We start from the raw sequence: 24,060 nt of genomic DNA, 5'->3' as shown, positions 1-24,060 counted from the left end.
AGCAAGAGGAGCAAGACGCAAATTGGAAGAGAGGCTCGGCCTTAGATCCCTTCGGAGGTTATCGCGCCTTGCATTTATTTTTTATTTAAATATTTTTAATGCCTATGTAATCCTAAGTAAATTTCAGAAAACAGTTAGGATTGCTGAACTTACCTAGTTGTATACTATTCTTTTCGCAAGTTGATTACATTTCAAATTTATGTTGCAATCGATGGTTGGTAATTCGGCTAAGAAATCTCAGCTGCTCTTTGACAAAACCGTTAAAAAAAGCAGAAGCTGTCACAAATAAATATTTAAAAATACGTGGAAGAGAGTACACTTAGGTTAGGTTAGGTAGAACTGGCCGGTCCATGAGGACCTCACATAGACTGAATAAGTCGGAGAGTACACTTGATTTCGTATAACTTCTCTGTATGTGTGTTTGCGCACATACCTACATAGAATAGCACGAATATGTTGAACAATTTTGGCTCCTATTTAGCTTAGTTGCGTGCTTTAAGCATCTGAAATTTTGTTGCTTATAACGAGTCATATATGTGTGCGCGTACACACGGAGTAAACCGAATAGGATAACAATAGAGGCACGATGAGCACGCTCGGCCTGTATTCGTTGCGGCTGCAATGGCAGCAACTGGGCGCACCCTGAAGTTTTCATCGCGATGTACAAAAGTTCTGGGACAGTCGGTTTTGGCATTTTCGCTTTTGCACACGCAATTGCTGTTGGTGGTGCGAACGATTTGTGAGAAGAAAAATTGTGTGGAAAAAATTTGCTAAAAATTGAATACCTATAGAATTTTTTCTGCAAAATAGTTACTTTAGTGAAAAAATAGAATTTATATATTTAGTTAAATTTTGTAATGCGTTAAAGGAAAAAAAGTAAATTTATAAAATTTTTGTTAGCCATTAAATATATGCATACGAAGAAAATTTTTTATGTATGTGAGTTTTGAAGTGCGTATTGTGAAAAAATTCATTGCAAAGTACAAAATTAAATTTTCTGTAGATGTTTTGCTAAATTGGGTAAAATAACTGTGTACATAGAAATTTCGAAAAGTATGAATTGAAAACAAATAAAAAGATTTAAAGTCCAACAAAATTTACAAAATTACTTAAATTAAAAATAAAATTGTTTTTGCTTTAATATATGTCTAAAAAAAAGTGATGTGTAACGTTTCAGTTCTGCAGTAAAAAATGTGGAGCTAGAAATTTAAAAAAAATTATAAAAAATGTGTTCAAAACTTACTTATGAAATTCTTAACTGCAAAAACAAAAATGGCAAAAATCGGGTGTGTCCTATGCAGCAATGAGACACTTTTAGCCTTAAGGCCAGCAATCTGTGGGTCAATCTCGGTTTAAGTTCGGTTCGATTGACTTGCGTGAAAAAATATTTTCATCTGTAGTGCAAAAGTAAAACAAATACATATTTGCACAAATACACCATCAAATTTTTTTCCATTAATTACCCAAGCTGAGAAGCCCATTTTTTGTTGTTAGCTTATTTAAAGGCGAATATCAAAATCTTCACTCTTGGGCTGCGGCTAGATTTGTTTTCGGGTATAGTAGGGTGGAGTAATACAAATAAAAAACTGTTTAAAAAGTTGTATGTAAAAATTATAACTTATAAATGTATATTTTGGTAAAAAATCAAAATTTTTGTTGTTGCAGCGATAAAGACATATTTCGAAGTATTCGTAAAGTTTAATCAATATCGGTAGTCCTTTTTCGTATACAGATCTTTGGCGTGATGGTAAAAAGCAACATAATATGACCATATTTAATCTTCTATGCCATCACGCCTCTCACTCCCTAGTTTCGTAGTCACCTCGTACGACAGGTATAGCTGCCAAAAAAAAAAATTTATGAATTTGGATAAACGTAATTATACCTTTTTTTAGGTAAATACTTTATTGAAAATATTTATTTAGTACGAGGGCTGCCTGCGTAAAAAGTACAACAAAAGTGTTTCGTTTCGTCCTTCGTCTTCCTCTCCCCCTTTTTTCCACTTCGTATTCATCTTCCTATTCCTTGTTCTTCTTTTATACCTCTTCCTCTTTCACTTCATTCCCTTCATTTAACTTTTCCTCGTACTATCCCTCGCTTTCCTCTATCTCTCCCTTTCCTGTTCCCCTTTATTCCCTATTTCTCTTGCTTTTCCCTCTTTTTTCTATTTTATATACAAACAACTGATTCTCCTTGCTTTTGGTAGGAAATTACATGTGCGGTTTTTCAAGAGTTGGGTATAGTATTCAGTCGTATGCACCTATCCAATACTATTTTGAGCCATTTACCGATCGCATTATTTGAGATTTGTAAAATGGCATAACATACACAATCACGGAATTGCGATTTAGTCTTAAGAAAAGTTTTCACCACCCATTCGATCTTGGTAACAGTCACAAGACCCGATAATTGAAGTGTAAGTTTCCCCTGCTGGCCCTCCTGCATCATTTCGTGATATGAAATATGTGTCGAGAAGCGCCTCATTACTACGGTAGCACTCCCCAATCTTTTTCTTTATTAATGCCTGGACTAAATTTATTCTAGCTAGGATTTTGTTAAATAGTCCTATTGCGCTGAAGAACTCGATGTCTGCACAGAAATTTTTCAATGAGACTCTCTTTGTATTGTGCATTTCGAGCTTGCTGATCCTCAATAGAGCCCAATGTCCGTTCCTTTATGCTTTGCTTTACGGGACTTTTGCCAGCTTATAGATGTACTCTACTTGTCCTATAAGAAGACTCAGCTCCATGCTCCCCAATGTCGGCTTTGCTTGTTATCTGAATCATCTTATCCAAGTTTAGTTTCTAATTGTTATTGAAATTCGCTTCAGTCTATTTACCTAAGATATGTTAAGGTTCTCCCCTTCTCTATCTTTTTAAGGGTAATGCCGAAGCTAATATACGCTTGCTATAAAAATCATGGTATATCAAGGACTCTCTAATAATACGTTGATATATCATGTTCAGGGCTTATTGTAATATCACATACATTGCTGGATATTGGAAAAACATATGTAGGGAAACTACCGTTATATATCTGCAAATTTATTTCCAATACGTAACAAAAAAGTAACTCGCCTTTATCATTTGCATCACCTCCTCTCAAAGTATTGCGATGCGCATTGGTATCCGCACCTATGACCAACTGCCCATGTGCTCTACCTCTTCCACTATCCTCTTACTATCGCAGTATGAGCCGAATAGCAGGATGCTAAGATAAATGCCTACTTGTTCTTCTGTTCGACGATTATTCTGTACCATGATTGCAGCGCGCAACCTTTCTTCGAATTAATAAAAAAAAAAAATAAATGCAAGGCGCGATAACCTCCGAAGAGATATAAGGTCGAGCTCTCTTCCAATTTGCGTCGTGCTCCTCTTGATTTTCCCTACAAATTGGCCGTACGGGTCCTACATGTTTTATGCCGACTCCGAACGGCATCTGCAAGGCAGATGAGTTTTCACTGAGAGCTTTTAATCGCAGAGATACACTCGGAGGGCTTCCCAAACACTGCCGAGGGTGACACCGCTTAGAAAAATCTTCTTCTACTTGAAAAATCTTGTTTCTAATATTTTGATGCTGCTTTCCCGGGGCGTGAACCCAGGAAATTTGGTGTGGATGGCGGAGCACGCTTCCATTACACAACGGCGCCGCCAGATTATAAAAATAGTTTTGAGTAAAATATGAAACTGGTTAATAAGTAAAATTTATTTTTTTTGTTCCCCTCTAATGCTGGGAGCTGAAAAACCTTATTTCTAAAATTTTGATGTTGCTTTGCCCGGGGTGCGAACCCAGGGCATACGGTGTGGCAGGCGGAGCATGCAACCATCACACCACGATGTCCGCTTTCTACGAATTGCGCGTAGCAAAAACCAAGCCCGCACGCTCTGAGCACAGAAACATATCTTTTCGATGAGAGTCATGGCTCAAGGACCTGCGGCATATCAAACGCGTCGTCCTCAAGGGTTGGGAGTAGTTCCGTCGGCGCCACTTTATTGTTGGAGGTTTATCTGTAAGACTTGCAGCACCATATGGCGTGTTGCTTTCCTCCAGCGCCTTCGTCGTGAACTCAAACTGACCTATTTCTCTTTGGTTTAAGGCTTCTTGCACATCACGATTGTTTCCCTATTCCACTTCCTATTTCAATAGCTATCGAACGTCAAATCCGCGTTCTTGGCACAGAAACTTTTTGCCCAGTGAAAGCCATGGCTGCTGGACCACTGGCGCGGGGTTATCTTTAACCTCGCTTGGCTTTTGTATGTAGCATTTTTTTCTATTTCTACTCCTATAGCAATCCAATTCTTACTCCTATTCCTATTCCTATTCTTATTCCTTTTCCCAGTTTTTTCTATTTTATTCCTATTCCTACCCCTATTCATATTCATATTCCTTTTCCTATTCCTATTATTATTCCTATTATTTTTCCTATTTCTAATCCTGTTCCTATTTTTAATTCCCATTCCTATTCCTTTACCTATTCATATTGCTTTTCTTATTCATATTCCTTTAGCTATTCCTATTCCAATTCCTATTTTTATTTCTACATCTATTTACATTCCTCTTCCTAGTCCCAGTCCAATCCTATTCCTTTTCTAATTATTTTTTCTATTATTTTACGGATTCTAATAGCTTTTTATGCTCCTTTTATTATTCCTATTCCTTTTTCAACTCACGGAATCTTTATTTGCATCTTCTATTTAGATTTGCAAAATAGCTTCCATTCCTCAGTACAGAGTAGATTATAAAAATAAAAATAAATAAATGTAAGACGCGATAACCTCTGGACATATTCTCTTCCAATTTGTGTCGTTCTCCTTTTAATTTTTCCTACAATTTGGCGGAACAGGACCTACTTGTTTCATGCCGACTCCGAACGGCTTCTGCAAGGCAGCTGAGTTTTCACTGAGAGCGTTTCATGGCAGAAATACACTCGGAGTGCTTACCAAACACTGCCGAGGGTGACACCGCTTAGAAAAATCTTCTACTACTTGAAAAATCTTGTTTCTAATATTTTGATGCTGCTTTCCCGGGGCGTGAACCCAGGAACTTTGGTGTGGATGGCGGAGCACGCTTCCATTACACAACGGCGCCGCCAGATTATAAAAATAGTTTTGAGTAAAATACGAAACTGGTTAATAAGTAAGATTTATTTTTTTTTGTTCCCCTCTAATGCTGGAGAGCTCCTTTAACCTGTATGACTACCACTAGCAACTCTACGAGAAAAAAAAAAAACAAGAATTCGGTGCTATTGCTGCCTTTCACTTGCAGTGCATATGTCGATCGGTAAACCGAAGTGTTCCAGATATGTGCCTCACAATTCACATACATACATTTTTAAAAAATCACAAAAGCTGTGCACACCTTTACGAAGAACATACAAATACATGCGCAAAATAGTTCTCAACGGGAGCATACGTAAATTGCAGCACTATACATTTTCCACTCAGCTTTCACACACACACACATTAATACTCAGTTGGGTCACAGCTTGCTTAGTTTTTACTCTATCTCCTGTGCTTTGTTGTATTTCGTTTGTACTTTTCGCCTTTTGCTTATAATGGGTTTTGGTCACGACGCTTTTTGTGCTTTTGTCTGAAATGGCGACGATGTTAAATGATTCCTAAGGTTCATTCAGGTTTATAGACACACATATGAATACACTACACGCGTTTAAGCCAAAAGTGCTTTTGCACAAACATACCTATGGATATACATAAATACACACACACATGCTCAAATAACTATATGTGTTTGTATGTTAGTTAGTGTATTTTATGTGTATGGTGCCTGCTTAAGATTTAGCATTTTTGTTTGCACAAATGTTCACGTGCACGAAGTAAGCGGCAGTCGGTCGCCTTAGCTGTTGGTTCACTGTTCTACATTCGCGAAAAGCGATATTTCTTCCGACGCGCAATCAAACCCTTAATTGTTTGGAAGTAAGGCATAATAAAAAGCAGAAATTACAATTTCGCTAATTTTTCATTTTGCTTCCTCTGTCGTGTTTGCTTTTCGATTTAAATTATTGACGAAGTGTATGTTTAGGAATTCAGTTTGTCGCTAAAATGGTATAAATAATTGAATGTGCATTTTACTATCGGTTATAAAGGAAATAATAAGCCATCCCAAATTATAAATTGTTTAAAAATGTAACAGTTAAGTAAGCATTTGCTATGATAACTTTTCTATGTTATATGCCTCCCCTTTTGGTTACTGACCAATGTCATGTAAATGGTCCTAAGCTTAGGTTGGGTTAGGTTAAAGTGGCTGCCCCCAAGAAATGTGAGGGATACACTTAGTCTAGCTGGCCCATTATGATACCACTGTGTGGGCTATAACCCTTCCTCCTTTAGATGTGTAGGAATTTGAACCAATTTGACTTTCTGATGTAGCGTAGAATATTTTCGATTTCCTCAGAGCCATGTTCTGCTAAGCACTCGGTGGAATACTTATTGAGATATTCCATGCGTCTACTGGCCAAAGCAGAGCATCTACAGCGGAAGAGCTCGACGCTTTCTATCTCCTCTTCATCCCTACAGCTCCAACAAAAATCGTTGGTTGGAATTCCCATGCGTTCGCCGTGTATTTTCATCAAGCGGTTGACCGAAAGTATCCCGATCAGTGGACGTAAGGAGAGACGGTTGAGGTTAATGAGGAACCTATTGCGACTCTCATTTATCCGAGGACAGGTTTGTTTGGATTTCTCGCATGTGGGTACCAGCGTCCATCTGGAATTCGCCTTCTTGCTGAAAAATGGTGGTAGCCAGTATTTGCATGCAGCAAGAGGGGGAGAAATGGCCTTCAGCTGGCTTAGGTCTGTCTGTTCAGTAACCTTCCTCGCTAGTTCGTTTAGGGTCTGTCTACATTCTATTGCTATTTCCGATGAAGTGTTCTTGCCTTGGAGGGCTTTTATTGCCGTTTGACTGTCAGAGCAAATTGCTACTGATATGGGGTTTTTAGATAGTAGCCAATGGGCGGCCTCCATTATTGCAGTTATTTCCGCCTGGAAGACGCTTCTGTTTCTGGCATTCCTAACCTTGGCATATAAAACTTTTTTTCCAGCTTTGCAGCTCACACGCTTCCTTTCGATGGCGCTTAGTAAACGCCAGATCCGCGAACATAGAGTTCAGAAACCTTTCCTCCCGATAATAGCCATGTCATTGAGCCATTGGTTTTTTGTCCCCCTACAAAACCTTCCACATTACGTCCACGATTTCCTATTTCTTTTTGGTTTAAGGTCTCCGAGATCTTCCTCAACTTCTTCCGATTCTTCCGTGTTACAATTGTTATCTTCGGGACTTCTCTTACCGAGGCGTAAATTCCGTGTTGTTGTTAATTCCAAAACAATAAATCTGGATTGTTGATTTTACTAGATTAATTTCTTTCGGAGAATATTTTTATTATTTACACAAATCGACTGAAATAATCAAATGCAATTTACCAAATATAACTATAGAAAAATCCTCTCCCAAACAATTAGAGGATTATTGGTTTAGTAAACAATCAAACTGTAAACATTTAACAAATAAGTATATAACATAAAATAAATGTCGTGCTCAACTTACACATACACATTTCCTGTATTTTCGTATAGTAAACAAATATTGTCATCGATACAGTGACTCTTTACATTTTGTTCGTGCAATAGTCACAACCTGAAGAAAACAATTTTGTAAATGATGTGCTGCTTAAATGTGTAAATGATGTTAGTTGTTTTTGCTGTAAATGTGAAACTTGTTCTTTATATTTACTACATAGAACTGTAACTCGATATATGTTTATTCTATTGTTATTATTACATATACAGCTGCAAACACGAAAATAACAGTAAAAACTTTTGGCAAAATTTTGTATTTGTTTTTCTGCTTTGTTTTCTTTCACTAAATTCAGAAATACTGCATTGAATTGTGTAACTATAAAAATTGCGGCCATGGTATGATGGTAGCGTGCTTCGTCTACCACACCGAAGATCCTGGGTTCAAGTACCGGCCAAAGCAACATCAAACATTTTAGAAAGAAGTTTTTCAATTACAAGAAAATATTTCTATGCGGTGTCGCTCCCGGCAGTGTTTGGCAAGCACTCCGAGTGTACTTCTGCCATGAAAAGCTCTCAGTGAAAACTCATCTGCCTTGCGGATGCCATTCTGAGTCGGCGTAAAACAAGTAGGTCCCATCCCGCCAATTTGTAGGAAAAATTAAAAAGGAGCACGACGCAAATTGGAAGAGAAGCCCGACTTAAACTCTCTTCGGAGTTTATCGCGTCTTACATTTATTTATTTTTTATGTTTATGTTTTTTTTCGAAATGATCATAAAGTCAAACGGAAAATGGCCGTGAATCCAAATTAAGAAAAGTCATAAAGCCAGTCGACCTTGTAACTCTTTGAAATGATCATAAGTTGAATTAATTTTATGGACATTTGAAGTGGTTAAAATGTCAATTGATGTTTTGGCCGCTGACCGTATGTCACCCCACATCACAAAGATGTATTTGAATATATATGTGCATATAACCTTCATATGCCCGGGATATAAAACTTACGTACACGGTCGGAATTCTACATTTGTAGCAAGCATGTAACTGCATGTAAAACCACGATAATGTTCAGAAAAAAATATTTGTATGGTGATTATTACGTGTGTACTAACGTTTTTATTTAAAAATATTGAATTCAGGTAATAATTTTAAGTCAAAAATATATTAATTTTCAGGAACTGAACAGCATTTTCCCAAAGTATATGTTTCGGCATGAGCATCGCACACTGCTTTTTTACAGTGTTGACAACGTACAGGGTATGCTAGTTGTTTATCGCTGGAAATATCAGGTAAAATGGATAAATCACCTTTAGAAGTGGCAGCAATGGATCCATCTAGTGCCATTTCAATAGCTTTACGTGCTTGGATGTGTCTCACTACCCGCGGAACTTTAGAGCGTTGTTCAATTGTTGGCATAAAAAGCTGTTTGGCCAAGCTCCGCATGAACTTTCGTCGCGCGTCTGTACGACGATCATATGAATTATTTTGCGAGTAAATGATGAATGATGCAAGTCCACTTATATCTAGCATGTTATAAAATATGGCCAAGGGCCAACGCGAAGTTTTGCGTTTCGGTGAATATACAGAAAGCATTTTATCCATTGCGTCGACGCCTCCTTGCTTGTATTGGAATCGAGGATAATATATTGTGGCCTGTTTTTGTTTTCAACTATAATTGAATCTGTCACAGGTGTACTGGCAAGTATTATGACTGCTCTGTCTTTTTTTGGGAAGTAAGATACCAAAGAAAACTTTTCATCTAGAAACCTGATAACGGTAGACCCTTCTGCTCGATTGCGGTCAGCCTCCATTTCATTTGGTACAGAAGTCTTATTTTGGCGTACAGTACCAAGAAGAGCAAGACCTTTGGACACTAAATACTTGACCAACTTTAGCAATGTGAAAAAATTTTCACAAATCATTGTCCTTCCGGTGTTCTCCCAATGGCATCCTAACCTTTGCACAACAACTTCTCCTACGTTGGTTGCTTGACTAGCATTTGAATACTTTCCCGTAAATATCTCAAATTTTGAGTGGATAGAATGATTTAGTATCGCACGTAAACCAAACCTTTATCCCATATTTGGCAGGCTTAGAGGGTATGTATTGGGTAAACCAACATACTTGGGTAAGGCAAGCGTAGCGACAGTTGCAAAACATCATGTTGCAGTAAGCGGAAGTCAAAAATATAAAGATATTTTGCATACATTTATATGGTGACTACAAATAATGTAGAGTACCGGCTTCAAGATGATGTTTTTTTCAAGTAGGGTCTGAGGGTCAGGCAAATAATAGTTTGAGTGATATTATGCTGTTAATTGGCTTAGAATTGATAATTAGGAAGCAATTGAAAACCTTGGGCATTGCTGTTTCGGAACTTTTTGTTTTATTTGACTTTTTTTCCAAAATTGCTAAAATTGTAGACTACCGGGCACATGAAGGATAAAAAGGCGTTAAGCTTTTACTTTGGTTTTAAAGCTTCTAAAGAAGCGCATATTATATTTTCATATCTTTCAAAAAATATGTGTGGCGTAGATCAGTTTTGTTGAATTCGTTTGTACGAGTATTTGACGCCGAAATCAAAACGAAATGTAAAGAAAATGAACTCATATTCATATACGGTTGTACATAGACAGGCATGTTTTGCGGGTGCTGGAATTCTTCACGGCTATATTTAACTGAAAAAGGACGTGTGCATGTTTGTTTCACCGGAACAAACGAACAAAGTTTTTTTTCGTTTTTTTATTTCACTATTGTTTAACAATAATTAAAAATAAATAAATAAATAAATGTAAGGCGCGATAACCTCCGAAGAGATTTTAGGCCGAGTTTCTCTTCCAATTTGCGTCGTGCTCCTTTTTAATTTTTCCTACAAATTGGCGGGATTGCACGGGACCTACTTGCTTTATGCCGACTCCGAACGGCATCTACGAAGTAGATGAGTTTTCACTGAGAGCTTTTCATGGCAGAAGTATACTTGGAGTGCTTGCCAAACACTGCGGAGGGGCAACTCCCCTTAGACAAATTTTCTTCTAATTGAAAAACCTTATTTCTAAAATTTTGATGTTGTTCACACCCCGGGCATTCGGAATGGTAAGCGGAGCACGCTACCATCACTCCACGGTGGCCGCCAACAATACTTACGGTTGTATTGGAAAGGAGTCAGCTTTTTTCTATTACATAAAGAAAGTAATTATTTCAAAGTTGAGTTGCAAATAAGCAAAATTTCAGTCGTGTGTCTCGTTTTCGATGAATAGCTCTTTAAACTACAATTTTGTGAATTTTTACCACATTATGGATTGCCGTACACTCCGAATGTATTTATTACATCAAAACCTTCTCAGAGAAAACTCATCGGAAAAATTAAAACGGAGCGCGACGCAAATTGGAAAAGAAGCTCGGCTTAAAATTTCTTCGGAGATTATCGCGCCTTCATTTGTTTTTAATTTTTTTTTTTTAATTCGTAAATTTGCAAACATACAGAGCTCGAGCCGAGGATTTACATTGAAATTGCTTAGCAGTCTATTTTGTTGTATCATCTTCACAACTTCTGCAGTGCCAATTATGCTGAATATTCATCTTTTTCTATTAGTTTTGGGATATCCACCCTAGATCTAACCAATACAATTCTTGTTATTCTCTCATTGTAGTCTGGCCATGTAGTTCTTGAAATTGCACAGCCCGTAGTGCTCTTACAATTTTGCTGAGCTTTATTCACATACAAGTTCTGAATTACCCCTCTGGCTACCGGCAGTATTATGCCTACTTCGGCGCTGATAATTTCTCACCTACTTCCGCTCAGCGCCTACATGTAAAGCCATAAGCCAGTTCATTTTCCTAGAACCCATATAATGGATAATTCCACAGTGTCGGTTAATGCAACAATAAGTAGCTTGCATGCTCCTACTAGATTTAACCTAGATTGTGAGGCAGCTGGCGTATTTATTGGTGTTTGGCTGTAAAAAAGGATAGATATTTTGCCAGTTATGTTCCTTAACTCGAGTGATTGGTAGGCTTGCCACACACTACAGTATGACGTTCGTTTGAATGACGTAGTAATCTCTAGGGAATGTGAAAAGATTCCAAGTTGATGTTCGGCAATTTTTTTTCGGAATGGCTTTTAAGCTTATTCCACACGAAGTGTGTATACAACGATTTTTTTTTTTATCCGGTATCAGTACAAATATTTCGTCTTTCAGGTATCTTTCCATTATTTTTGCTTCATTTTATTTTATTCTGAACAGCAAACAATTTTGTTCTCATTTTTTATATGAAATAAATAAATCTGAAACAGTCCTAAAAAAAAAACAAATAAGGAAGTCTAAGTTCCCAATAATACATATACATATGGTTCTATTCCGAACTAATTTTTCTTCGAGTTATGGCTCCCAAAACATAGAGAGTTAAATAAATAAATGTAAGGTGCGATAACCTCCGAAGAGATCTAAGGCCGAGCTTCTCTTACAATTTGCATCGTGCTCCTCTTGGTTTTCCCTACAAATTGGCCGGACGGGACCTACATGTTTTATGTCGACTCCCAACGGCATCTGCAAGAATATTGAATATCGTGGACGAATAATATAAGCTATATCTTTGCAAAAAGAACTTTATAACAACGGTATTTCATTTCCCAAGTGGATTTATAGCAATAAATAGGAAAAAATTAAAATTTAAAAAAATGGACGTAGCACCGCCCCTTTTATAACTAATCAACTCTATGTCTAAGCAGGGTCGCCCCTCGGCAGTGTTTGGCAAGCGCTCCGGGTGTATTTCTGCCATGAAAAGCTCTCAGTGAAAACTCATCTGCCTTGCAGATGTCGTTTGGAGTCGGCATAAAACAGGTAGGTCCCGTCCGGAAAATTTGTAGGGAAAATCCCGAGGAGCACGACGCAAATTGTAAGAGAAGTTCGGCCTTAGATCTCTTCGGAGGTTATCGCGTCTTACATTTATTTTTTTATTTTAATAAAGGATAGGCTTATCGCCCTAAATACTTAATGAGACATTCATAAAATTTACTATCAAAAAATATTTTGTATGTTGGTTCCCTTGCATTATCATCCGTCCATGCTTGGGCTTAGTCCATTGTCGGAAAAAATTTTTCCTAGGAAGCAAGATCAACACGGTTTCCCCCTTTGGCGGTTACCGCTTCTGCAAATGCCCAGATATGTACATCACAAAGCGTTCGATTCATTAGTAAGCTAGTTGTGAGCAAGCGTATGCAGGTTATATTAACATTGGCGCACAAAAAAGAAGTGGGTTTTACATGGTAGAAATCACTCCAGCCTAAGCAATTGCTGAGGAATTTGATTTCGATAAAACTTTCTACAGCCTGAACTTGTGACTTAGCGTAGAGCCCAATGCAACAAAATATTTCTTAAGTTTAGCATGCATTCATTTCAACTTGTTCAGGAAGGCTGGATATATTTCAATCGAGTTGAGATGCAGGAAAGCTCCTAGATAATATCTCTGAGGTATCTATACTTTCTCTATATGTATTCATGGCCATCATATGTAATGCATTATCTACTTGATTTAAGTGTAAGCATGTTTTTTTTTTATTTGAAGAGAATAACGTTTGATTTTTATTACTTTATATATGTTTGTACATTTACTAACACCTGTAGGGTTTTGAGTTGAAAAGATATTAAAGTAATTAGCTTGCAGTCGTAAGGGTTCATATTGTTCCTTCTTCCCGCTTTCATTAAGAAGACCCCTGAGTCTTTTTCACAAATTGATGTACATGCTCATAAAGATTGTTCCTAATCTATTTCTTCAATCTTCCCAATATTAATTTCAAGAAATATCCTACCTATACCCGTTGAAATAAGCGTGGCAACGCTTTTATCGCCTAACTCATCTTACGTTCAGAAGTGTGATTTACCAAGCACTTCTTATAATCTTGCACTAATACTTTACCCTTACCCGTCATCTTATTTATCAGTTCCTTGAGTAGGTTTCGCTTTAAATGGGACTTTCTTCAACTTCACAGTTTCGCTGGAGTTTGACATCTGAACAGAAATTGATCAACGAAATTTCTTTTGATTTGTTGATTTCACATTTGTAGTTCTTCATACACGACACATTTTCAGAAAATTTTGTCAGCTGACCTGCCATTTAGGAAGTCTGCCATCTCAGTTACCAAAAAGGCTATTAGATATTCTGTAAAGCCCCTCTCATAGTTTTTATGGTCATACCTCTTTTCACTATGGACATCATAACATCTTTACTAGACAACTCGAGCGCAATAACTCAAAATGGATGTTATAAAATGTTTGCATATCACCTCATCGAAAAGATAGTAAGGCAAAAGCCGTTTCCGCCGAGTAATTGCTAGTAAAATGCTCGATCTTGCCGTTGTGTTGGTCAACAAAACGTTTTCCATGTGGATAGTAGGTCTGAAATGTCATACGCTTACGTACATAAAATGTCAGCTAATTTCGAGTTTCTTCAACTTCCTTAATGTATGTTATTCGTTACAACGGCTAAATATGTAAGCGTTGCAATACTGTTAAAATCTTCTTTAAAATTTTATCGACTTGCATAATGTACTGCGTCATAGCTTCGGTTCTTTCATTTTTGCAAGATATATCGAACACAATATTTGCAGCTCTTATGTCTCTTTGACACACTAAAGGTGGCATTATATATAAACGGTATATATAAATCGACGTAGATACACACACATACAAATAAGTGCTGTGTACTCGCTTAGGCTTAGTAGACATGCATACTCCTATTTGCCTTACGGCAAAGCTAACAATATTGTACATACATACAAAAGCACCACAAGAATATACTCAAATATATTATTTTTGTTTGGTCTGCATACAGGCAGAGATGGAGTGAAAGAGAAATTACACTCAAGCCGCTTCTGCGTAACTCTTGTAAGCATATCCTTTTGAAATTTCTATTCATTTCTTATAGTGTAACATCGAAAACTTTCTCTTTGCATTTTCATAGCCTAAAGTTCGTTTCGAGTCAAAGTCAATCCACGTTGCTTGCAGATAACGGCGACGACCTCGTCAAGTGTATTATTGTATTACTGAAGTGCGCGTTGTTGAGTAAACATGCAGTTTGATACGGTGTAATTGCTGCGCGCTAAAGATTGCTTAGATGGTTGCAAAAACTAAATATGTGGTGTTTGTGCACCTGAAAAGGGTGTTTTCTATAGAAGTGTTTATGTATTTGTAATACGACCGCTTTATGTGAGCAAATATGAATATAGTTCAATTACAAAATTATTATGGAAAGTACTTATATTAAATGGTTTATATGAATATATAAGTGAAGGAAAAACTTTTCATTGGCCTTTGTGCTTAGGACACACCTTGGTTTAAGCTAGATAAAAGTGTATGCAAAATAATAAAAAATTTTTTTGTTGTGTACATTGCTTAAATTGAATAATATTTTTTATAACATTTATGTAAATTAATACTTTACCTGGCTAAATTAAAATGTTTATACATAAAAACTTATTATTCTTTAAACAACATACTCAAACATAATGGAAAACTACACAGAGCTCAAAGCTCAAAAGTACAATTGGAAATTTTCATCAAACTGTGTTAAGTTTGGTTGAACTCGCTGGCAAATAAAGGCCCCACAAAAAACCTACGATCTCACAGTATTGCCGGAAGTTATTTCACGACCTAACCGAAAATCTTTAACTATTATTTTTTAGAATAACTTCACCTTCTTGGCAAATGCTAGAAATTTTCGGCGAATTGTTGGCTCGAGATTTGACAACTCTTCCGGTCTTAATAGCAGGAGCCTTGGCCACGCGGGCACAGAATGTGCTCAACCGTTTATTCCTGTAGATCACACTTCCTACATCTGCTCTTACTCACGAAGCCGAACTCGTAAGCATGTGACCCGAGAAGGCAGTGTCCAATTTGTATGCGCATCGTGAGCTTAATGTTTTCTCTCTTAAGGGATAAGCGTCACTTTGTGAGCTTAATATCGTAGGATTTGCACATGATCTTAGAAGTTTTGTAGGACCGTACTTTTATACACGCCTATCCTGATTTATGGTTCATACGCAACTCCTGTGTCCTTATTATTTCCTCCATCCGAATAAGGATATTTATCATCGATTCGGTAATTGCTGCACCATTCTTTGCCAACTAATCGGCTTTTTCGTTACCTTCTACCACTATCTAACTGGAAACCCAGTATAGTAGTATGTTCCAACCTGCGCGAAAAATTTCCAAAGCTTCTTTATATTCCAGAACACTTCTTGATGAAGTTTAGTGTGAGATTATTGCCTTGCAGCTTAAACACGCTCTCTCCAGAATATCTGCTCCTTTCTTCATGGCTCATCTTTCCGCCTGAAATATGTTGCAGCAATCATGTAGGCTGTAGGATGTACTTATTTTTGAATCGACATGGTAAACAACAGACCGACCACTTTTGTTATTCTGGCACACACGTATAGTATGTCATTTCTGCGTCCTGGTGCCAACCCTAGTGCTCAATTGGGGCCGCAAGACCCCTTCCAAAGTTCATGCACAGGACTTTATAGTGCGATTGCCGGATATAAGATGGCGCTATACAGCTATGACCAGAAGGTTTGCACTCAAGTTGCACGGAGGCCTTAAGACTTCTTTAAGCTGACAATGCGATATTTTTGGCCATAAAGTCTGCATGCAGGATATGTAGAATGGCATGCAATGTTGCTGTCGGGGTAGTTTTTAGGGCACCCGTTATGTTAATCATTGATAATATGCATACCCCTATTATTGTTGGTATACGTACTTTGGGTAGCTGCCTTGTGAATAATAATTTAAATAAAAAAGTTCTAAAAAAGATTGTAAAAATTTTTAAAAGCGAACAGAGCGATGCTTAAATTTACAAAAGTTACATGGAAATTGATGTTCCAAAGTAAAATCGCAAATTTTAATTATAATGTGACATAAAATAAAATCAATATGAAAATATCCCTCAAATGAATGTAAAAACATATGTAGCTCAAAGTTTTGCTGAAAATTTATTGTTTTAATTGATGGTGTGTACCGTTATAAGAGAACGACAAACAAGCCTTTCGATTTACAAACGGCGACAAAAGTTTCAAGTTATTTGCGGAAAAAAAATACAAAAAAAGTGAACGAAGTATAATAAAAAGCAAATAAATGATGACAAAAATACCCTAAAATTATAAGCGTATTTAATAAATCTACATAGCAACAAAACCTAAAACTTTAAATAGTAAACAATTATAACCAATGTACCTACATATGTAGCTATACCAGTCATGTAGGACAGGGCGTATACGCAACAATGTGCCATTGGGTACGAGTCATGACGTAGCAGGCTGCTTAGGTTGACAAGGAAAAGCCAAACACATCTAGGAAAGCTACAAAAATATCAATTAACCTTTGACGTAAAATTTGACAGCGTGCAAGTATTGTTGTTGTCGTTTCGGTGATTCCTTGATTAACTATTTACATTTTTATGTACATATAACTCAAAAACACTTTGAGCAGTCACGCAATTTTTGCTAAAGGCAATCGCTAGTCGAAACTTGATTCAAAAGGAGATTGGCATAACAAGTTGTATATTGAACATTTTTTATTTCTTTTGATTTTTTGTCCATTAGCACAGCAAATTTTATGCTCTGCATAAATTGATATTGAAAGTTGGCGATTGAACCGATAGGCATTTTTTTTCAAATTTCGAATGTTTCCAAAAACCTACACAAATTATAACTGAGTAATTAAATAATTGAAATAACACGACACATTTTTTTTAATGGGCTGTTCTGTAGAAATTGTAAATTTTTCATGTCTGAAATTTTAAAATTTTAAAATAGTCAATAATTTCAGTTTCTTACGAATTTCAAAATTGTAAGTCCCTAAAGAAGAAGAGATTAACCCACCAATAAAAATACCGAAATGATCAGGCTGACGATCATAATTGATTTAGCATGTCCCTCTGTCTGTTTTAATGCAAAATAGTCCCTGAATTTTTGAGATATCTTGAAGGAATTTGGTTAGCGGTCATATTTTGGTGTTTGATTAGAAATTTTTCGAAACTGACCAGATCGGACCAAAAGAGCATAAGGGTAATATATAGATATAGATACAACCGATGTTTAAAAAAGAGATTTTTCGCTATATCATTTTCTATTTGTAAAAAAGAAGCTTGAGATTTCGACAGATTCTTTGATATTGGAACATATTGTTGTCTGAAGGAACCGTAGAAATTATGTATCCCATACAAACGATTGTTAAGATAAGGCGCTCTAAGCCGTTTTTAAAATCTCATCAAAAAATTATGTATACGTCATATATTGTTTAGATTTATTGTATATTGCGGACAGAGCAAGGCGCACCCATCCGAAATTATTTTTTAATATATATTTGTTTACCATCTACTCAGTGATCAGAACACAGTACTAGAGCCATTGTACTACAACTCAAAGCGTTCTTTGAGCAAAAAAATAATTAAAGTCAATGACTTCTTAATTTTTTTTACTTTAATTCGCTATTTCACCCAAGAGTACCACCTCTACTCTTCAAAAACCACTTTAAGTTTTTATAACATTTTTTTTTGCTTCTGAGGTTAGGTTAGGTTAGGTTGAACTGGCCGGTCCATGAGGACCTCACATATACTGAATAACTCCGTACTGTTACCAAAGTTTTTTTTAACGACCAAGCTGAAAAACTCTATCAAAAACCAGGACCTATGTTATAAAATAACTCCGTCCTCTTGGAAAATACTAGAAGCTTCCTAGGATTTAAGCCACTTGCTGCTTCTATATCTGACAGCTGTATCACTCCTAATAGCTGTAGTCTTAGCCTGGCAAGCGCAGGGCAAGAGCACAGAACGTGCTCGATCGTTTCCTCCTCCAGCCCGCACTTCCTACATCTGATATCACTGACAAAGCCTAATTTAAAGGCATGTAACGCCAGAAGGCAGTGTCCAGTAAGAATACCAGTCATGAGTCTACAGTCCCCTATTTTTAATGATAGAAGCAACTTTGTTAGTCTAAGGTTGTAAGACCAGCACATAATCTTCGACACTTTACAGCCCCGCGCTTGAACCCACGCCTTTCCCGCTTGGTCGATCATGTGCACCTCTCGCTTTCGCTTAATTTCGCCCAGTCTAATTGGGACATCTACGGAGCAAGCTTCAAGGGATGCGCTATTTTTAGCTAGTTCATCCGCTTTTTCATTCTCATCTATTCCCATATGCCCTGGGGCCCAATATAGATGTATGCTTCTCCCTGTACCCATTTCCTTCAGGGACTGTTTACACTCTAAATCGCATTTAGACGCTGTGCTATGCGAGATTATTGCCTCAATTGCTGGTTGACTGTCAATATAAATGTTAACACGATTGCAGCTTGGGCTATTTTCTTCCAGGGTTTCTACTGCTTTGGTTACGGCTTCTATTTCCGCTTGGAAAACGCTACAGTAATCTGGCAGCCTGTAGGATCTGTTTATTTCCGGATCAACACAGTATACCGCAGACCCTACTCATTCCACTATTTGAACCATCTGTGTACACATGTACGTCCGCTATTTGAGCACCCTTGCGCCAACCGTTCACCTCTATTGTGGCCTTAAGATCGCCCTCGAAGCGCAGATAGGGAATCAGGTATTCTGTTCGTCTTGTGAGTGACGACGCTATACTACTATGGCCGTATGGTCGGCGCTCAAGCTGCCCAGAGGCACCAAGCCTGGTTGCAGTTGTTAACGCTAAGTTCGTTGCTATCAGGTTCACAGGTGGAATGTGCAGAATAGCATACAGTGCAGCTGTCGGGGTTCTTTTCAGGGCTCCCGTAATGCTAAGGATCGATAGTCTGCATACCCCCTCTAATTTTTGAGGTAGGTTGCTTTTTGTGTGGCTTTCCACCAAGCAAAAACTCCATGGTATAGGATAGGGCTTACAACCACTGTAAAAACCCAATGAGAAAGAAAGGGCGATAAGGCCCACGTACACCCCAACATTCTTTTACATGCATAAAGTGCCGTTGAAGCCTTCTTCACCCTCTCCTCCACCTTGAGCTTCCATGACAGCTTACTGTCTAGGATGATTCCTAGATACTCTATGCAAGGTTTCACTTGTAGTGTCACCCCTCCTAACACTTGCTTCAGAGAGTTGTTTATAAATTTTACAAAGTTTTTGTGCAGGTGTTGAGATATGAAACAAAAATTCGAACAATAATGAATTTACCAAACTCAATAAATTTAGTGGACAATTTCTCAGAAACCAAAAAAATTTTTTTCAAATTTGGAACGAATTTTGAAGAATAGTAGTACGAATAGGGTACGATCTAAAAAAAATTAAAAATAACATGCCCTCAAAAAATGTAATTTTTGCAATTTACGTTCTAATATTTTTAGAAATTGAACTGTGTGCACTATTTTACTCAAGGTTTGCTTTTACTTTACCAAAACCTTCCAAAAAGTCTAGGCGTGTTTTTGATTACAAAACTTATGGTGTTGTATAAATTTACAATAACTAAGGCATGACGTGGCTGAATGCGCTTATAACAATTCAACCATCGTAGGAAGGCGGGTTCGAACCCCATTCCTGGGAGAAAAGGCTTTGAAAACTCTCGCCTAGTCCATCCTGATGTCACGTTGTTTAAGTTATTCTTAAATTACACGGGTCAACACAAAATTAGCATTTAATTAGCGTTAAATATAAATTTTCTAGATAGTAATTTGACGAAATAAAATATATGGCATGAACAATTTTCTTTCCTATTTAGGATACCGCTTGAAGAAATTTTTCAAAATCTGTGGTTTTAATTTTGATGAAGCAATTCAAATAAATATTTTTATTAAATTTTAATATCCAAATAACTTACAAAAAAGTGGAAACTGATTTGAAAAAGTACACTTTAACTTTTTCCTTTATGCTCATAAGTACTATCCCTCAATAAACCCCAAATATAGTCTCCCATCATGTTTTCATTATATTAGCCTTGATAACGTTGTTCGAAGGTGTCGGTAAAAACTCCTTATCGTCATTACTTTTATAAGAACTAAGAGATGATCCACTTCTCTGCGATCATTTGTTCGGTGGCTCTGGTACTGGTAGTGTCAGATCGTGTGCAATTGGAGCAGAAGAAGATTGAAGATCAGGATGCACGATAGGTTTTGTATTTTTACCTCTACGTCTTTTACTCGGATTCACAATGCAAAAGTAATAGTTTTTAACGTGGCCTTTTCGTACTCGCAAATTTCATAGATCTTTTCTCACCTCGATACCAAGCTAAAATATAGAAAGAGAAACCAATAAACATTTTCTATTTAAATAAAATTTGCTTACCTTCCAAAAATCTTGTGCAATAACTACAAGCAATATCTGACTTATTTTGTTTTGTTGATTTTCCGACAGGGTGGATAAATGATGTATATTGGAACGATTTTCCGTCATCCCTTGTCAAATTTGGTTTTGAGAAAAACCGGTTTCGGCGTTGTGCCATCATCAATGTCGATTTTCGTTCTGATCTGTTGTTGTCGTTTGTCCTGTATTTATAGGTCGTAGGTACATGAGCAGGTATTGTCAAAATTGATGCTTGTGTATATTTTAGTTATGTGTATGTGGTGTGTGTTCATTCAGAACCGAGGGTGGTTTTTATTGATCGATTTATGTGGATGACTGGGGCAGGTAAAAATCCGTAATTTTAGTCGATTGACCTTCTTTGTGTGTTTTTTGTTTTGGTGCGTTAATTGTTTTGTGTTTATTTGTTGTTGTGTGTTTTTCTGTTGTACCTGTCTGATTACTTTGTTTCTTGTAAACAAATTTTAAAGGCTCGAATATTGTGTCATAAATTGTGTTTGTCTGTTCGTTTATTATTCTAACTTCGAATGTTTTCTGTTTGTAGATTTCCATGTTTTCGAGCACGTTGAGACGTCGGCCTTTTGCTTGTACGTGAAGAACCCTAACTTTTTTTATTGATGTTTGCTGGGGAACATTCATTCTCGACCATGTGATTCGCGAAGTTAAGCTCGGGTATAATGTTAGGATTCCTTATTTTTTTTGTTGTAATCTTTAATATCTTCTCTGAACCTCGTTCTTATTTACCGTCCTGTTTGTCCTATGTAATTATGTTGGCATCTGTAGGTAAGCTTGTATACGCCGTGGCTGATAAATGGATCCTCTGAGTTAGTGTTAGTTCTTAGTTTTCGCCCTAGGTTGTTCGATGCTTTGAATACTGTGTTAATGTTGTACTTTTTAAAGAAGTTTGCCAATTTATGTGTTGCTTTTCCAGTATATGTCATAGTCGTCCAGCTATTATTCTCCTTTTCTTTATTTCTTTTTGGTTTCCCATTTGTCCTTCTGAGCTTATTTCTAGTGCTTTTTTATATCCGTTGTTTGCAGCGATATTATATATGACCTCAAGTTCTCTCTTATATGCCTCTTTTGTCAGAGGTGTTCTTTCAAGTCTATGTGCCAAGTGCCTTAATGCTGCATTTTTATGCTTGGGGTGCTAAAAGGTATTATTTACTATTGTGTCGGTATCCGTTGGCTTTCTATATATGTCATATTTAACTCTTTTATCTTCTTCATCAATATTTATCGTGAGGTATAATTTCCGTGCTGCTTGTTGAGGTACTCCAGTACAATCACTTCGTTATTATTATTAGTTAAAACGCATGTTATATCATCCACGCATCCAGCGTAAAATGGAACGCCTCATTTGGACTTCATCTCCTGTATGTACTTTTCTTCTAGATTTTGCATGAACACTTCCGTAAGAATTGCTGATGTGGGGTTTCCCTTTCCAAGACCGTTTGTTTGTCTATATATTTTATTCTTGAATTGAAAATAGTTTTGACGTAAAGTGGCTCTTAGTGTATTTGTAATTTGCATACTTTTCGCTTTGTTGATTGTATTATGAATTATTATTGAGCTAACTATATCCAAAGTCTCCGATAGTGGTATTGATGGGTTTAAATTTTTTATGTCAAAAGATACCAATTTGCTGTTATTTGTTAGCTCTACAGTCTCAAGTTTCTCTACTAGCTCTATTGTATTAGCTATTGCATATTCGTTCCTTAGCTCCGAAGTATTTTTCAATATCGTTTTTAAATATTTGGACAATTTGTAACATGGGGCCGATTTAAAATTAATGATGGGCCTCATTGGCGCGTCCGGATTGTGGGCCTGTGGTAGCGCAATCAGTGGAGGACCCGAAGGATTCATTTGGACCAATCTATGTGCCATGTTAGAATCTACTATGTTTGATGCATTTTTTATGGCAACTTTGATTTGTTTCTGGTATTCATCTGTGGGATCCTCTCTTATTCTACGACATTTCACTTCCTCTATGAAATCTTCGATTTTGGTTATATATTTCTCTTTTCCGATTAGCACAGTGGTGTTTCCTTTGTACGCTTTCGTTGTGAAAATATTATTTTCCCTTAGTTTATGCCGTAGATTCTTTATTGCTTTCTCCTCTGTATTAGAGTTTGTCCTTTCTGTACTTTCACCTCCTTTTTTAAGATATGCCTGTGTCTTGCGTGCTCCTGTTCTTCCTGTGGTATCAATGATATTGCGATCTCCGCATCTACAATTGCCTGCTCCGTTTTTCTTGCTGTATTTTGGTTTGTCTCAAAACCTTATTTGACACGGGATGACGGAAAATCGTTCCAACACACATCATACAAGCAATATGTGTAGCCATTATCTTGTCTTGATTCCAAACAGGATATCCAAAATACGTTTCTTAGGCTTCACAGAGGATAAGAGATATATAGTTCTTATTTTGTATCTCGTTCTTTAATAAATTGCCCACATTTTAACAAAAATCATCAGCTTCATATTTGGACTTTCGCGACGACGTTTTAGGCAATTATTGATTTGTACAAAACAACTGATCGTTGTTTAGTTACCACTCTATCGCCATGAGTATTTTTACTAAAACTATTACGAAAGCAAACTTTATGCCGAAAAAATATATTTTCTTTTAGTTTTTGTTTATAATAAAACAGAAAATCAAGAAATAAACTTTAGGACAAAGAACAAATTTATTTTGCAGAGTCGTGTTATTAAATAAATCAGATAACGGAGTTTTTTACAATTTTCGACATGAGTATGTCGGCTCCAGACGCCATTAGCTAAAATCTTGCAAAAAATTTTCTTATATTTTTTTCTACAGTATCATGCTTGTTTTGGTTTTAAAAGAGAGTTATAAATGGAAGAAATTTTAAAATATTTAAGTGAATAATAATATGCTATTTCCAACAATCACTGGACTTAAGTTCAATAATAATACGATTTTTGGGATTTTAAGAATACCGTGATTCCGAAATCCATCATCCCTTTTACACACCCTGGGATATATAGATGCATGTCTATGTTAAAAATTTCCTTTGGAGGTGCGATGCTTCTTCCGCGCTATGAGCTATAACCAGGTTGCCTCATTCAATCAATATCAAACAAAAATTCAGAAACCTCTCTGGTCCCCTCTTCATTCATACGACTATGGATAAATTGTATGACCCGATTGATTTCATGCCTTGCTATGTCTGCAGTATTTCTGAAAAGGAATACAATAATCAAGTGCTCAATT

General features: G+C 36.8%; 1 protein-coding gene across 19 annotated transcripts in view; it reads left to right on the top strand.

Moving 5' to 3' along the window:
* The first annotated feature begins 693 nt into the window (after positions 1-693).
* The window catches only part of Rdl (Resistant to dieldrin), a 210,632-nt gene continuing 187,265 nt past the window's right edge, over positions 694-24,060 (top strand). For 11 of the 19 annotated variants that reach the window (XM_067788157.1, XM_067788153.1, XM_067788171.1 and 8 more), the window contains exon 1: positions 694-876. The gene's annotated coding sequence lies outside the window, so the exon portion shown is untranslated. Of the gene's footprint in view, positions 952-1,034; positions 1,054-1,094; positions 1,337-1,384; positions 1,408-24,060 lie in introns of those variants that run through there. The other 8 variants (XM_067788160.1, XM_067788154.1, XM_067788158.1 and 5 more) reach the window with 7 other exon arrangements.

This window comes from Eurosta solidaginis, chromosome 5, assembly GCF_040869045.1.
Source record: "Eurosta solidaginis isolate ZX-2024a chromosome 5, ASM4086904v1, whole genome shotgun sequence".
NCBI classification, from domain to species: Eukaryota; Metazoa; Arthropoda; class Insecta; order Diptera; family Tephritidae; genus Eurosta; species Eurosta solidaginis.
This window is presented reverse-complemented; position numbering and strand designations above follow the sequence as displayed.